The 14,041-nt window shown below is 42.3% G+C and overlaps 1 protein-coding gene and 1 long non-coding RNA gene across 4 annotated transcripts in view; one reads left to right on the forward strand and one right to left on the reverse strand.

Annotated features, from left to right (window-relative positions):
* The window catches only part of ITPR2 (inositol 1,4,5-trisphosphate receptor type 2), a 269,872-nt gene that overhangs the window by 97,587 nt on the left and 158,244 nt on the right, over window positions 1-14,041 (reverse strand). The window lies entirely within an intron of this gene.
* Window positions 9,362-9,746, forward strand: LOC311433843. The gene is made up of 2 exons (XR_014690982.1): window positions 9,362-9,454; window positions 9,685-9,746. It is a non-coding gene; the product is annotated as an uncharacterized lncRNA (long non-coding RNA).

Here is a 14,041-nt window from a genome sequence, read left to right on the forward strand (position 1 = left end):
CAGATGCCTCTGCCTACACACCTAATGTCATTTTCTGACCTAAAATTAACCATATGTAGGAAGAATTATTAGTATTCAAACTGTGGCACCCAGAGCTGCCAAGACTCAGCCAAAAGCCTGACAGATTTATATGGTGCAGAAGGCACAATGTACAAGACTGGGAGAGGGTCTGGATTTTGTCTCTCCTGTTTTGCTGTCTTCCATCTTTTTTCTTCCTTCTTGTCCCCTCTGAATTTGCCTTTTTCCTCCCTGCCCACTGGCTATACCAATGTCATGTTATAATACCACACATGTGACACTTGATGTGTAGCTTCTTCCCCTCAGTAACTGGTAATCATGCCATCTTGTTTCATAAAACAGCTCTGCAGGGGACTGGAAAAGGGCAAGTGAGTATTTGAGAAAGAAGCATCTGGCTATTAGCTGGACTTGTTCTTCAGCTTTCACATTCAAATCACTAAGTTCAAATAATAAAAAGAAGCACACTTGATGATTCATTATAGCAAAAACATTGGAACTGACAGAACAGACCAAGATAAAGCAAAACGATGTCAAAAAAGGACATGACAAGCTCAAGGTGGCAGGTGAAAAGAAGTTCCAAGCATTTCATTCAGTTTTATCTAGAATTTTGCTCATGCTTTGGTATATGCAGGTAAGTACCTCTGACAAAAGTAAACATACATTATAGATTAGAACAGGAATAAATCGTCAGTGAACAAGCACCTTACAAAGATTCTTCAATGAATATATATTTTGCAAATCAACGAGAAGATGGGGAAGGAAAGAGTCTTTGGAGTCTAATTCTGGAGCACATTCACTCAATGGAAATCAAAGGAAACAGAGTACACTGAGTATATGACGGAAGACCTTGATGAAGAGGTGCTGTCTTAAACTCTATATTATGATGATTCTTCAGTGGTGAAGTACAAAGTAGAAACAATTTGGAATTTCCTTGCTATGAAGCCCTTAACACTTTCAGTGTGAGACAGGTTTAATCTGAATAGGTGTGGGCAACAGAATTATTTTTATTGGTAAAGGCTTTTTGTATTGCCCTCTACAGCAGAATGCAGAGGCTCAAACTGCTAATTAAATATGAAATTCTATTAAAAAAAAAAAAAAAAAAAAAAAAAAAGCTGAGCCAGTCTCTCTTTAGAAGTACCTGATGTTTAAGAAACAGTAAATTGAGTCAGTATCCGGGAAGGTGCGTGCTCTCTGACCTATGTGAGATGGCAGACCGGGTACTGTGTATAGGCGAGACAGTTACCATGGCTACCTCACTGCTTTAGGTGCAGAAGCTAAACATTACAAACAACTTTGCAGCATTAGGCTACTGGCCTCGTAAGAGCTCTGCAAAATGACAATGAATTCTGAGATAACCATTATGATCTGTTTATTAACACACAAGTATAAATTTTATATTGTAACGTAAAAGAAAAAAGCAGGGCTGGGAGGAATTGTCAGATCTTGCTGGCCTGATTCCTGAGGGATGCCATGCAGGCACTTACCTGCATATACGAGCACTGAGCTTGCACTGATGATGAAGGGAAGTGCAGGTAGGTGCCTTGTCCGAGAACACTGTCCTCCTGCCTCAAGTTTTACCCAGATTAGGGCTCCACGTTGGAGCCAACACAATGCAGGCATAAGTAAAGGCAGCCATAGTTAAAATAACTTGATTATTGATTAGAAAAGGCTTTCTCTGGGAGCATGTTACTCTAAACACCTGCCATAGGGTTTATGGTATCACACACGCTGACAACAGTAAAGGACAGCTATTTCACATTGAATGTTATACTGCGTTCCCACATCCTTCACAGATCACTGGGTCTTTGTGGGAAGATGCTAAATGCTCCTGTTGGGCAGCAGGCTGCATACCTCCTGACTGCCTTTGGGAGTCAAGCAATGCCACGGGTATCTTAGCTGGACAAGCATGGCTTCACCACTGCAAGCCCACCTCTTGGCCTAAATACCACTCCACCTAGCAGGCAGCAACTCAATAGAGAAAGAAAATCGTCATCTTACCTCTATGCCTAAGAGTAGCAAAGGATATTCACCCCTGCCCACACAACTATCTGATCTATTGATCAACCAGCCAGCCCTTTTCCAGACAGTGAGCGCACCTGTTTCCTCCCTCACCTAGAGCAAAGATTCACAGGAAACCATCTGAGAAACTTTCTCCTGCTTTTGGTATTGAATTGTACACAAAAACAGTTCAGGCACAGGTGAGGCCAGTGTAATGTTTCAGGGGATGAAAAATCCATCTCAAGGAGACTTATGGTAATACGAACTATTTCACAGCTGAGAGCTCACATGGATTGAACACAGTTCTTATAGTTGGTACTTACATCACTAATTAAGATGCTTCTCAACAAGATTACAGATGTAATTATTGCAAAACTAATAGCCAAACCCTTTCATAAGGCATGGCTGCTAAAAGACAACATGTCAGAGTGGCTGCTAGTTAAAAGCTAAGAAGTACACAGAGAAGTTTGAGCTGATCTCATATTCAGACAGGTGTGCCTGTCAGGTACGTTCAGCTCAGAAGATTCATTTGTGCAGATGTGCACAGCTAGAATGTTTCATAATCAAATGACATGCATTCCTCCCACCCTCCCACTTCTTACAGTCCCCTCTAGCAGGGCAAAGTGGACTCCTTCCACACTTTGTCCAAAGTATTTGGCAGCCAGTGTGTTTCTGTATTGTAACGCTATATTTTGCACTGAAGGCACCCTAAGGTTATGCTAGGACAGAATGATCTTTCAGCCTCAGAGGCATGTACTGTGCAAATGCAAAAGGCTCACAAACAAAACTAAACTCTTCATCAAAATGACTGATACCCTAGATCTGCACCACAAGAAAACGCTTTTTTTTTTTTTTTTTAATATCAGTCTTTCTGTGTGTCGGTAATTATAAGAAAGAGTAATACAGATCATATAAATGCTAAAGTAACTGATTCTACCTGCAAGCTAAGTAGGCAGATTTGAAAGTAGCACAGCACCATCAGCCCACTTAGATTACCTGATAGCTGGGTAGGTGCTTAGGTCCCTACACAGAGCTATTAACAAACATAACCGTTGGTTTTGCTTTCCCCATCCACATTTGTACTACAACTACCTTCGTTTTGTAACAGTGAGAAGCAATTACTAGGAAACCTCTACACCAAAAAAGATGACCGGTTTCTTGGTGAGCAGCAGTAAAAATGTCCTAGTTGGTTGTGAGTGATGCTTTTTACACTGCTCACTTAACACAAAGGAGGGGAATCCAGTCACCAGCCCCCAGTGAACACTGAACAGACAGTGCTAGCAGCAAGGATAATAGGAGAGTGTGGCCAGAGGGATCCTATCATGACTCTCATATCAATAGAAATCGTTTAATTTGCTACAATGGGACTTGGATCAGGTGCCAAGGTTAGCACTTCACAATTCCCTGATCTGCTGCTCCCACCAGCACAGCTCGACAATCTAATCCTGCATGTCTGTTTTTGCATGGTTACACTCCATGAAGGATACAAAAAAAAAAAACAAAAAAACACAAGCAACCTCAGTTAATATATTAAAGAGAGGAATTAGTAAAGTAGGTAAGAAAAGGAAGCGAGGAATTTAAAAGTAACATTTTCAATTTGGTATTTTCCCCTCTAACAATGTTCCTGTCTATTTTGAGTAAACAACCAACCAAAAGCAGCCTGTAGGTGACTACGGCTATAATTATAGTAATATTAATCCTAGCATCAAGATAGAAGGAAAGCAAGGTACCTAAAAATGCAAATGAAAGCTTTGCCTGTAAAAGAGACTGTGCTGCACCTCTAAAACCATCACGTAACACCGCTGTATGAGTTCTAAGAAGTGCCATCTGATTTTCTGGATTCTGCCAGTGCTACAGTTTAACATCAAAGAGAGTATTTAAAAATATTTCATTATGTGCTGTTGGCTGAGATTTGTTGCTATTCTTTGCCCTTCTAATGAAAGGATTAGGTTGATTTACAGAAAGACTTAAACTCCTTGGTGTTTTCCTAGAGAAAGAATCCCACTCCTCCTCATTTAAAAGCTGCTAGCTTTGCTGTAGGTGGTAATTATGTTGAGGGTGAATTGCTGTGGTTTCTGTCTGGCAACACACAGCACTGGCACATGCAATCCCCACACTGTCTGGAAACAGCATTACATCAAACCATCGCTAGTGTCTTACACAACCAGCTACAGCTCTTTGAAATCTGTCAGCTCCAGTGACTTGCTATGACGCTTATGCTTCTCAGATATCAGCCTCATAGCACTTACACAAAGGTATTGGCCTCTTTTAAAAACAAAACGTGGAAGCTTCAACCCATAACCTAATCTAATATCTTATGCAGGGGAAAAAAAAAGTATATATATAATATATATATATAAACAGCAAACGACTGCTTGATTTTAACATCAAATCTGAACTGGGAGTCTGAGGGTGCAGCCATACAACATTACAGACAGAAACCTCAGAAAACATGAAACAAAACAGAACCAGAAAGGGTAACTGCACAATGCTGTTAGGGAAATTAGATAATGAGTTGATCCAGCCTATGGATCCCTCCTGCAGGGCAGCACTGCAAACTGTAAGCAGACACATCCCATAGTTAAATCTAAGAGCTATGGATCAGGTTCTTAATTAAATGCAGTTCTGCTGGAATCCCTGCATCAAAATTAAAAATCACTGAGAAATCTTAAATCAAGTTTAGCATTCAATTTCATGTCTCCAGCTGTCAGGCAGCAACATCACGTTACATGAAGACCTGTGAATAAGTAGTTTCCCCTGAAATCAGTGGGACCAGACATCCAGTAGGGAACTGCTCTGCCCAGAGCAGCTGCATGTGCTCCAGCATCATAGCAGTATCTTAAGAAAGCAATAGCCTAAGCCACAGAATCACGGCATTTTCTACATGATTTGAAAACAAACATGTTGTACTTTAACAAGAAATGCTGTAACTATGTCCTTGGAGGATTGTTGTTCTGTACCAAAGAATTATTTCCCTTCCCTTCCCTCCCATCCCCCACTTCCCTCCCCTATGAATTAGTAAATGAATTTCTGCCACAAGCCCTGAAACCATATTCTTCCCAATCAAAGAGTGAAACGATACCCAAGAGAGCGAGGCAGCACGGAACCAGTGAGATCCTGCAGACAGCTAGACTGGATGGAAAGCTCCTGCCACTGCCACACACAGATGGGCACACACACTCAGAAAGCCTATGGGGGTAAAACAGGACAATACCAGAAAGAGTATTGCATCCAAATGACATTGCTGGAAAATGTTCTCCTGGAACTGGACAGCTGAATCATTTGTGACCAGACCAAAAAGGACGATACACAACAAAAGACAGTACATGTAATTTAATAAGCACACACAGATTTTTTTTTTATTTATTTTTTTTTTGACTCTGGACTATGAGTTTGGAAGCCATTCCTTAAGGGCAGGGTCCATATTATGTGAAAATCCAGTGTATGCCTTTATGAGCAAATATCTTACAATCTGCATATATTTTCTGCGGAAATGAAGCCTGTAGTTTTGCTCTGCATCTGTACTTCAGTGTTTTAGCAAATGGGGGATGTAATGTCTGCCTGTGAACTCAGCCAGAATACAGATCCAAGAAGATGGGATTCTTATAATGTTTTTTTTTTTTGTAAGATGCAGTGCTACAGGGCCTAAATAAAAAGCTTTTTAAAAAGTCATTGCACATAGCATGAGAATAAAGTGCTAGTCCCAGCAGTAGCCGCACAGCCGGTATCCACATTGTACAACAACTGCACAGCAAAAATCGTGACTATGAAAGGATGGCCCAAGCAGCAGGTGGGATGGGGGGATAGCAGGGGAGTCCACACCTGAGCACCTCTCTTGCCAATCCATCTGTTCATCAGTCATGTCACATGGGATGTTCCCCTGCAAGGAACATCCATAGGAGCAGAGAAGCTAGAAACGCGGGTCCCAGGCAGAGGAAGCAGCTGGTAGGCATCTGTAATTGAATTCCTGGAGGACTTGTTCTATTTTTAAAGTTCTCTGTAGGTTAGCTTTTTTTTTCCACCTTCTTTCTCCCCCACAGATGAATGTTTCCAAACTTGACACAGTTTTAAAGTTTTATTACATACATCTATGAGTTCCAGCTCTGTGTAAAATCCTGTGAGAGCGGCAATGCACCTAGAAGTCAAGAGCCGGATTCTAAAACTCTGCACTGGGGAGGAAGAAAATGAATCAGTTCTACCTTTAATTGTATATTGTAAGGGTAAAGAACTTTTGTTTTGAAATGCACACACATAAACCTCTTGTACTGTACTTAGACCCTAAGCTAGAGGGACATTGATTTTCTATCAACTCCAAAATAAAACAAATTTCATTGTTGTAGGTATCATAGAATCATAGAATGGCCTGGGTTGAAAAGGACCTTAAAGACCATCTAGTTTCAATCCCCCTGTGGTGGGCAGGGTTGTCAGACACTAAAGCAGGCTACCCAGAACCACATCCAGCCTGGCCTTGAATGCCTCCAGGGATGGGGCATCCACAACCTCTCTGGGCAACCTGTTTCAGTGCCTCACCACCCTCTAAGTGAAAACCTTTCTCCTACTATCTAACCTAAATCTCCCATTTTAGTTTAAAACCATTCCCCCTTGTCCTATCACTACCAACACACGTAAACGTGCATTCCCCCTCCTGTTTGTATGCTCCCTTCAAGTACTGGAAGGCCACGATGAGGTCTCCCCACAGCCTTCTCTTCTCCAAGCTAAACAAGCCCAGTTCCCTCAACCTTTCTGCATAGGAGAAGTACTCCAGCCCTCATATCTATAGGTATGCTGTGCTTCAGCAGTATCCACTAACCCATAGCTTTGTGGGCACATTGATAGCTAAGTAATAAATCCCTACAAACCAGCAAAATGTGAGGGCTTTCTTTATGCTTTTTCTGTAACTGATATCTGAACAGCATGTTTTCATTTGACCAATCTAACATCATATAAAGCCACTGGCAGAGCTAAGCAGGACTTCTGACTTGCTTTTGTCTGTAAGCACTCTAACCTGCTCAATTTGTGTTTAGGGCTTTCCACACCTTTATAGCTCCTTTTTCTCCTGTAATGCCTGTTAGATAATAACTGGTGCCCTAATATTCCTGCACAGCTTGGGAAAACAGTGGTCACCATTTCTGAGAGGGAGAATGTTGTCAGTCTCCATCTACAAAGACCTCTGGCTCTGCTTGCCTATTTGGGCACTGCCTCTTCCTCAGCCCTCCAATCTGGCGAAGAGGCAGGGTCTGGGATCACTGCCTTAGGCCTCCTTGGATGGATCACCAGTGTATGGTACAAAGATCTTAAATACAGCTCCGAATGGCTACTGTGAAGCACTGGGGACCAAGCTCTGATAGAGCTGAAGAGAGGAAAAGTTCTCAATTCACTTACAGCAGAGTCCAGTCTGAGCTATACTCATTTATTTTCTGAGTTGCTGCAGCAAGTTAAATTCTCTGATGATAATGAGCAGTCACCGACTGCACCACCAACTCATTAAATCAACTCAGTATCCACTCGTTAGCAAACACATCTATACACTCTGGATTTAAGACTTGCTGGCTAGCAGAAATGTAGCATATGATATTTGTTGCAGTATAATATGTATTATTTTATTCCAATTTGTGTAAAATGATCTTTATGTAGCTGCAGCATGCCTCCCTCTGTCTTTTAATAGTGATAGATTATCCACAAAGGCTGTTAGTTTTAAAAAAGAAGGGAAAGTCAAAGATGACTTTTCAGCTCCTTGCAGGACAGGGTTATGTAACTACACATCACAATGTATATTTAAACATCAGTATGTTAACTGCATATACAGAGATGAGGTGAAAAGACAGTGGAATAGAAATAGAAAAGCGTAGAAAAATCTTCACTAAACATCAGAAATATATAATTTGTAATGCTTATTAATAATAAAAAAGTGACTCTAACAATATCTTCCTCTTGAAAATATAATAAATACAAGATAATAGAGCATGTATCATATAAAGTGGTATTATTTGCTGAATATTCCCCAAATGCACAACCAGTATACCTGATCTTATCAAGCAACATTGGATTTTGTTGCAAGTACAGCTTTATAAATGACTATTTTCTTACTATATTGGTGGCAGGGGAAATGTTTAAGAAGAAAATGTTTTGACTACTACAAAGACTGCCTGTAAACAGTATATTCTGGCCCTAAGAAAGCAGAGAAGATTTAATACAGCTTAAAATTTCAGAGGGTTTGGTTTCTTCTCAGTTCCTGGGCAACAATATTCTTTTCGAGGATAAGACAATGAACATTAGCTTCTAGCAGAAGGGGAACGATGGATTAAAAAAAGGTATTTTGGAGAAATGGTGGGGTGAATGTTGCAGAGTGGTGGATGGGGGAAATCAGTTCTCTGCCCTTCAGTTCTGTTATGTCAATTTGTTCTTTGGCTGCTTATTAATGAAAACTGTTGCTTTAATTTTAAGCTGCTCCAGTTCCTTCCAGTTGTGTTTGTTGGTTTTTTTCTCCCCCCAGTCACAGGACCTTCTTTTTGCAGAGGACTGAGTAAAAGGCAAGAGGTTTATGGCAAGAACATTTGCAACTTCATACAGACACCCCTGTGTAACACCACTAGGGAGTCTCACATACAAAACAATTTATGAAAAGTAATAACAGGCCACCTGCATGCACAAACTTCAGTGTATACAAACCAGCAGGCTTTGCCAAAACTGTCAGCCTCTTGACAACCAACCTGTCAGTCACACTGAAACCTGGAGTCCACTCTGCTGCCTGTGAAGCTGCTTTTAGAGGCAAACAAGACAAGGACCGAAGCCCTCTGTGAAGCAGCAACAAAACCTTTTTCTGTGATCTCTTGGCAGAGGCAGGGCAGGGGAGAATGAGGAGAGATCGTTGTTTGTTTCCTTTTGTTGCTGCTGTTGTTGTTGCTGCTCGAGCCAGGTTACATAATGCTTAATTTCAGGCTCTTTTTGGTGGCATGATGATGTATACGCAATGCAAATACCCTTGCTGGAATTACAGGAGCAATTTATCAATTCATGTGCGGCTAATCAACCCATTTGCTTTCTAGTGTGCAACAGCAAAAGCTTATCTCATGCAGACTCACGATCGTTCGGCACAACCTAATTGAATTTCAGGGCCAAGAGCGTTGCACGACACGTGACGGGCTCTGCCGGCGCGCGGTGCCAGACACTGCAGGCGTTACATAATCATGCGTGGCTGCTGGCTGGGGAGGACAGTGCTCTGCCTCTCCTCATCGGCTTGGCGGCTGGCCTCTCCTGCCATCGTGCCCCGCAGCCCCAGCCTGCGTGCTCCGCTCACATGGACACTCACATGTGTTGGGGACCTTTTGCAGTGGCACGGGAGAACGGGACCGCTCCCCCCTGCCAGCCAAAACGCTTTATTAAATCGCTCACAAGGCGGAGGAGATTAGAGCGGGCGAAGACACGCACAACACCCAAGGTAAAAGCTGTCTCCTCACACTGACTGCCCCATGCTGGGGGGCCATGGGAGCTGGCCTCCCCATGTAACTGAGGGTGCTCCTGGGGGAGCACAGGCTGTGGTACTGCCGCTCGGAGAGCAGCCACCCGTGTGTTCCTCGGGCACCTGCTGCTCACTATGGGGTCTGGGGCCTGGCAAGCCCCGGAGATGGGGGTCATTCAGCTGACTATGCCTTTTCCCCCCACCCCAAGGTGCACAGAGGCCAGAGGCCGTGTCCCTGCTCCTTCCTGGCCCACTTGAGAGTCTCCCAGCTTGTGCCCTAAGCAGCCCTTGAGCACGTGCAGGGAGGTAACTGCCCTCTTCTGCCTAGCACGTACTGATCATGCCAGGTATGACTCACCTGAAGGGATTTTCCACAGACAAGGCAGGCATTATTTAATAATGGATATATATTAACTGCTGCGGATAAAAGCACACTCCTCCCCGTGTCACAGGCAGGGGCTAGATGCACTTCAGGCAATGGGATTCCTACCAGTTTCACCATCTGCAGATCTGCATTGCCAAATACAAAAGCCCGCTGGGAGCAGCACACAGTTAACATGCATCACAACTTGCACCGGCCTCATACTGACATCCAACTTACTGAGCTGCAAGCTGCCAGCTATCCCACGCATACTCATCTTCAGTGCCCGTACACCGTGTGGCGCTCTGTAATGAACAGTGCTTTGTCCACATCTCTTTGTTTTGTTTTTCTCTGGACTGTAGGTTTCTGGAGCCACCTTGACCCAAAATTATTCCTTCAGGAGAAAGGGCATTGCAACTGCAGCTAGCCAGTGCAGCAGGATGAGTCTTTGAAGTCTGTACGACTCGAGAAATGACTCCTTTCATGTATGCCAACATTTCAGCAAATAAAAAAGGCATGCTTTTTCCCAATAAAAGCCAACTTCAGAACAAGAATTTATGCAGATAATCCAAAGCCAAGCTTACTAAATCAGTGTTTGTTAAGACTTCATATTATTTGTTCAACAAATCTTTCATTCACAAAGCCCATGAGCACACTGTTTGCTTGATTTAAGGCAGAGAAAATGGGCACCAAGCCAACTGCTAGGTTCTGCACTGTCATACACAAAGTCCTGGTTCTACTTTCAGAAAGACCTTTGAAGGTGAGTCATTTGGTCCTCTGGAGACGAGCCCAAAACAGGAGATGGCTTATGATACTTGAAAGTACCTTCTGCTGCCCCGCCATGTTCCACCGCAGTGACACACTGCAAGGAGTGCAGGGACTGGGCAACAGACTCATGGCAAAAAGTGACAACATATTCAAGTAGCCAGCCTGTCAGAGGGGAGATCAGTTCCCTTACCTTGTCCTTCAGCAACCCATCTCACAGCACAAAAATCTAGAATGAAGTCAGTCTGGGCACAGACACACAGTGTCTACCAAGTCAGAAACAAGCTTTAGTGCAATATATATATTCATCAACTTCAGAAAAAATAAGACAGTTTCCCCACGGTGGCTCTTGCTCAAGTCAGATGGGCACTGTAACTTGTTTTAGCTGCACATGTGCTTTTCTAGCAAGAACGTGTCTGAAAGAGCCCCTTTGTGCACAGCTGCAGCTGCCCAGGGGCTGGTTTGCCACCTCCTGTGGCTTTGGAGGCCCCTACTGGAAGACGGAGATGTACATGCACTGTGCAGTCTGAGGCATTAAAATAGCTCCTTTTCATCCGGCAAAGCTGTAGCGTGAAATTAATAGTTCGGAATCGTGCAGAGGGCTTGAGAAAATGCATTTAATTTACTCTGATTTTATTACCTCACGGTTCTTGAGTGGGGCAGTCAAAGCGCTGAATTTAAGACGCAGAAATGTCTAAAATTAGCCATAAACTATAGGTTAGTTCAAAAGAAAACATCATCCCAGCAACACTTCCTTTCCTGCTCTCAAATAAAGTCTGTCTTCAGCTAAAAATCAGAATGAAAGAAAAAAGGAAGAAGTGTGTAGAGAAATAGGGATGATAGAGAAGGTTTAAGAAATCAAGTGAACTATTTCTTCCAGTTTCAAATCCTTTAGTGTTTAAAAATTAGTTTAAATACATGTTGAATTAACAGATGTATCAACTAGTTAACTTGTCTGACTAGTTTTTGTTGTTTTTTTTTGTTTGTTTGTTTGTTTGTTTGTTTTGTTCTGTTTTTTAAAAAAGGAAGTACAAACCCCTGCATTTAGATTACCTGGTATGCTAGAATTTGCTACTGAGTTAAAACAAGCTCTTTCAGTATCACAGGTATGGAAATCATCTATTTATATAAACAGCTTCACTTAAGTCGAGAGCCTATCTGCAGATCACTCTCCAGAGGGCCAGCCCTTCCAACTAACCTCCCAGTACATCAGTTAAGACCCCAGAAGGAGCCAGTTCATCTGCCTCCTCCTAATCCTAGCTCAACACGTGTACTCTGCACACTAAAATGCAGCCAGCTCTGCTCTCATTTGACTCCCTTTCCTTTGGCTGCATGGCATAGCAGGTTATTTGCACACACATGCAGAAATAGGTAGCACTCTGCCCAGATTTCTGCAATACAAATTACTTGTTTCTGACTAAGCACACCACAGACCAAAGCAGTCCCTTAAACTTGTTACTTTTGCTGTTGTTGTTTTTTGTTTTTTTTGTTTTTTTTTCTCTTCATGCAGACATTTCCACAGAAGGCAGCAGAATAAAAATGCAAGATCAAATAGCAAAACCTGAGTTTTTCCTATATATGATGTTATTCACTGTAAGAATACTTCAATGTGAAGAAAAAAAAAAAGAAAAGTACAGCTTAAACCATTCAACTTCCATTTGTGAAATGAGCCTTCTGGGTCCTTATGGTCAGTTTTGTTGTCAGAATTAAAATTACTATTTGACCAAAATGCTAACAACAAGGGCAAATTTAATAAGGACTGTGATATAACAACAACAATCCTCTGTGTTACCCCAGATAAAATTCACTGGCCATCACCCACTTCACTGCTAGCAGTGAATTACCACTGTTATTTCCTCTGCCTCACAAAAGCAACCCAGTTAACATGAGTTTCTTCACAAAAATCATGAAAAGGCTGCTTATTCTCTGTTCTTCAGTAACATTTACAGCCACTTTGAGAAACCTGCCCTAGCCAATATAAGAGGAAGAATTTCACAACTATGTCCAGCATTTGTATAAATGCAAAGATTTTCATTTTTAGATAGCCACAGTCAAACTTTGTATATTTAAAGAGTTTGATTTTCAAAAGGGCTAAACTAAACCCAGTAGAGTGGCCTGGAGGAAGCCTAGAGCTGAGAACTTCTCGTTTCTTGTAGCTGAGAAAATTCCTGGTTCAAGCAAGGTTTAATGCTTTCTTAAGGTTCAGTTAGGAACAGTATATATGAACAGGGTCCCTCCTGTCACACTTTTCTGCATGGTTGAGATTGGCAACAAGTATTTCCCCTCTATCTTTCCTCCAACTCCAAGTTGTTTCCCTGGAGCCAGCAAGAAGTCTTCATACCAAAGACCTGAGAACTCAAGGTTATCTACATTTCTTTGGCACCTGAGACAGATGGACTGATCCATCCAGCCCTACTTGACGTGGGGCTACTGGGACACAAACTGCTACTATATACGGCTGAAGAGTCCAAAAATTAGCTTGCAGTTTCCTGCAGGAAAGAGAAGGAAGGTAGCAAAAAAAAAAACAAAAGCAAAAAAGGGTGGAAGAGGATAAAAGGCTTGCAGGAAAAAGGTATATAAGGAGACATCACTAGTGTAACTTCTCAGTACTTAGAGACAAAATGTTTTGGACAACTCTGCCAAGAGGAATTTCCAGTCTGATAAGGTCCTTGCCCCAACCCTAAGTGACAGCTCTGCATCTGGAGTTATTAACACTAGTCCAAACCTTAAAAGCAAGCTTCCTTTTCTCACAGGTCAGCCGAGAGCCCGTACAGCCTCTCACTGACATCCATGCACATCAGCACGTTACACATGCGACTGTTTATGACAGAAAGCATTCGCACGTGCACCCTCTGAGCAAGACCTGACTGATGATGAAACTGCAGCTGGAAGAAAATGGAATAATCAGACTTCACTGGCAAGATGCCACATGCCACCCATGAAAAGCTGTTGCAAGGTAAGCAAGGCACAACCTGCACAAAGCGCTCATTGCCATAAACTGAAAGAACACTTTCAGACTCTGCCTAAAAAAAAAGCTCTCTGCAAAAAGCCCAGGGGTCAAAGTGACACCGAGATAATTAAGCTCATAATCCTCAAGGTAATCATCAACTCCAGAACAGGCTCCTCATTGAACAGCCTGGTCAACGCACATCATGTAGATATTCTGGTCTTTTCCCTGGGAACTCCAGAGGTCAGGTAACCAAAAATGAACCTCGCTTTCATTTAAGTAAACAAGCGTGTGCATAATTCAGTAAAGCATATTTCAAGCTCTGGGATTTGTAGAATAAAAGTTTGAAGAAAAGACACTCCAAAGGCTCAAAGGAATCCCAAATAAAGTACTTGCAATTAAAAAAATCTCATGATTTTCAAGCCAAATCTCACGATTTGTTTGTGGCCTGACTCAGGACTTTCAATGCTTAGGGTTGGCAACTCTGACTAAG

The sequence above is a fragment of the Aythya ferina genome, assembly GCF_964211825.1.
Source record: "Aythya ferina genome assembly, chromosome: 1".
NCBI classification, from domain to species: Eukaryota; Metazoa; Chordata; class Aves; order Anseriformes; family Anatidae; genus Aythya; species Aythya ferina.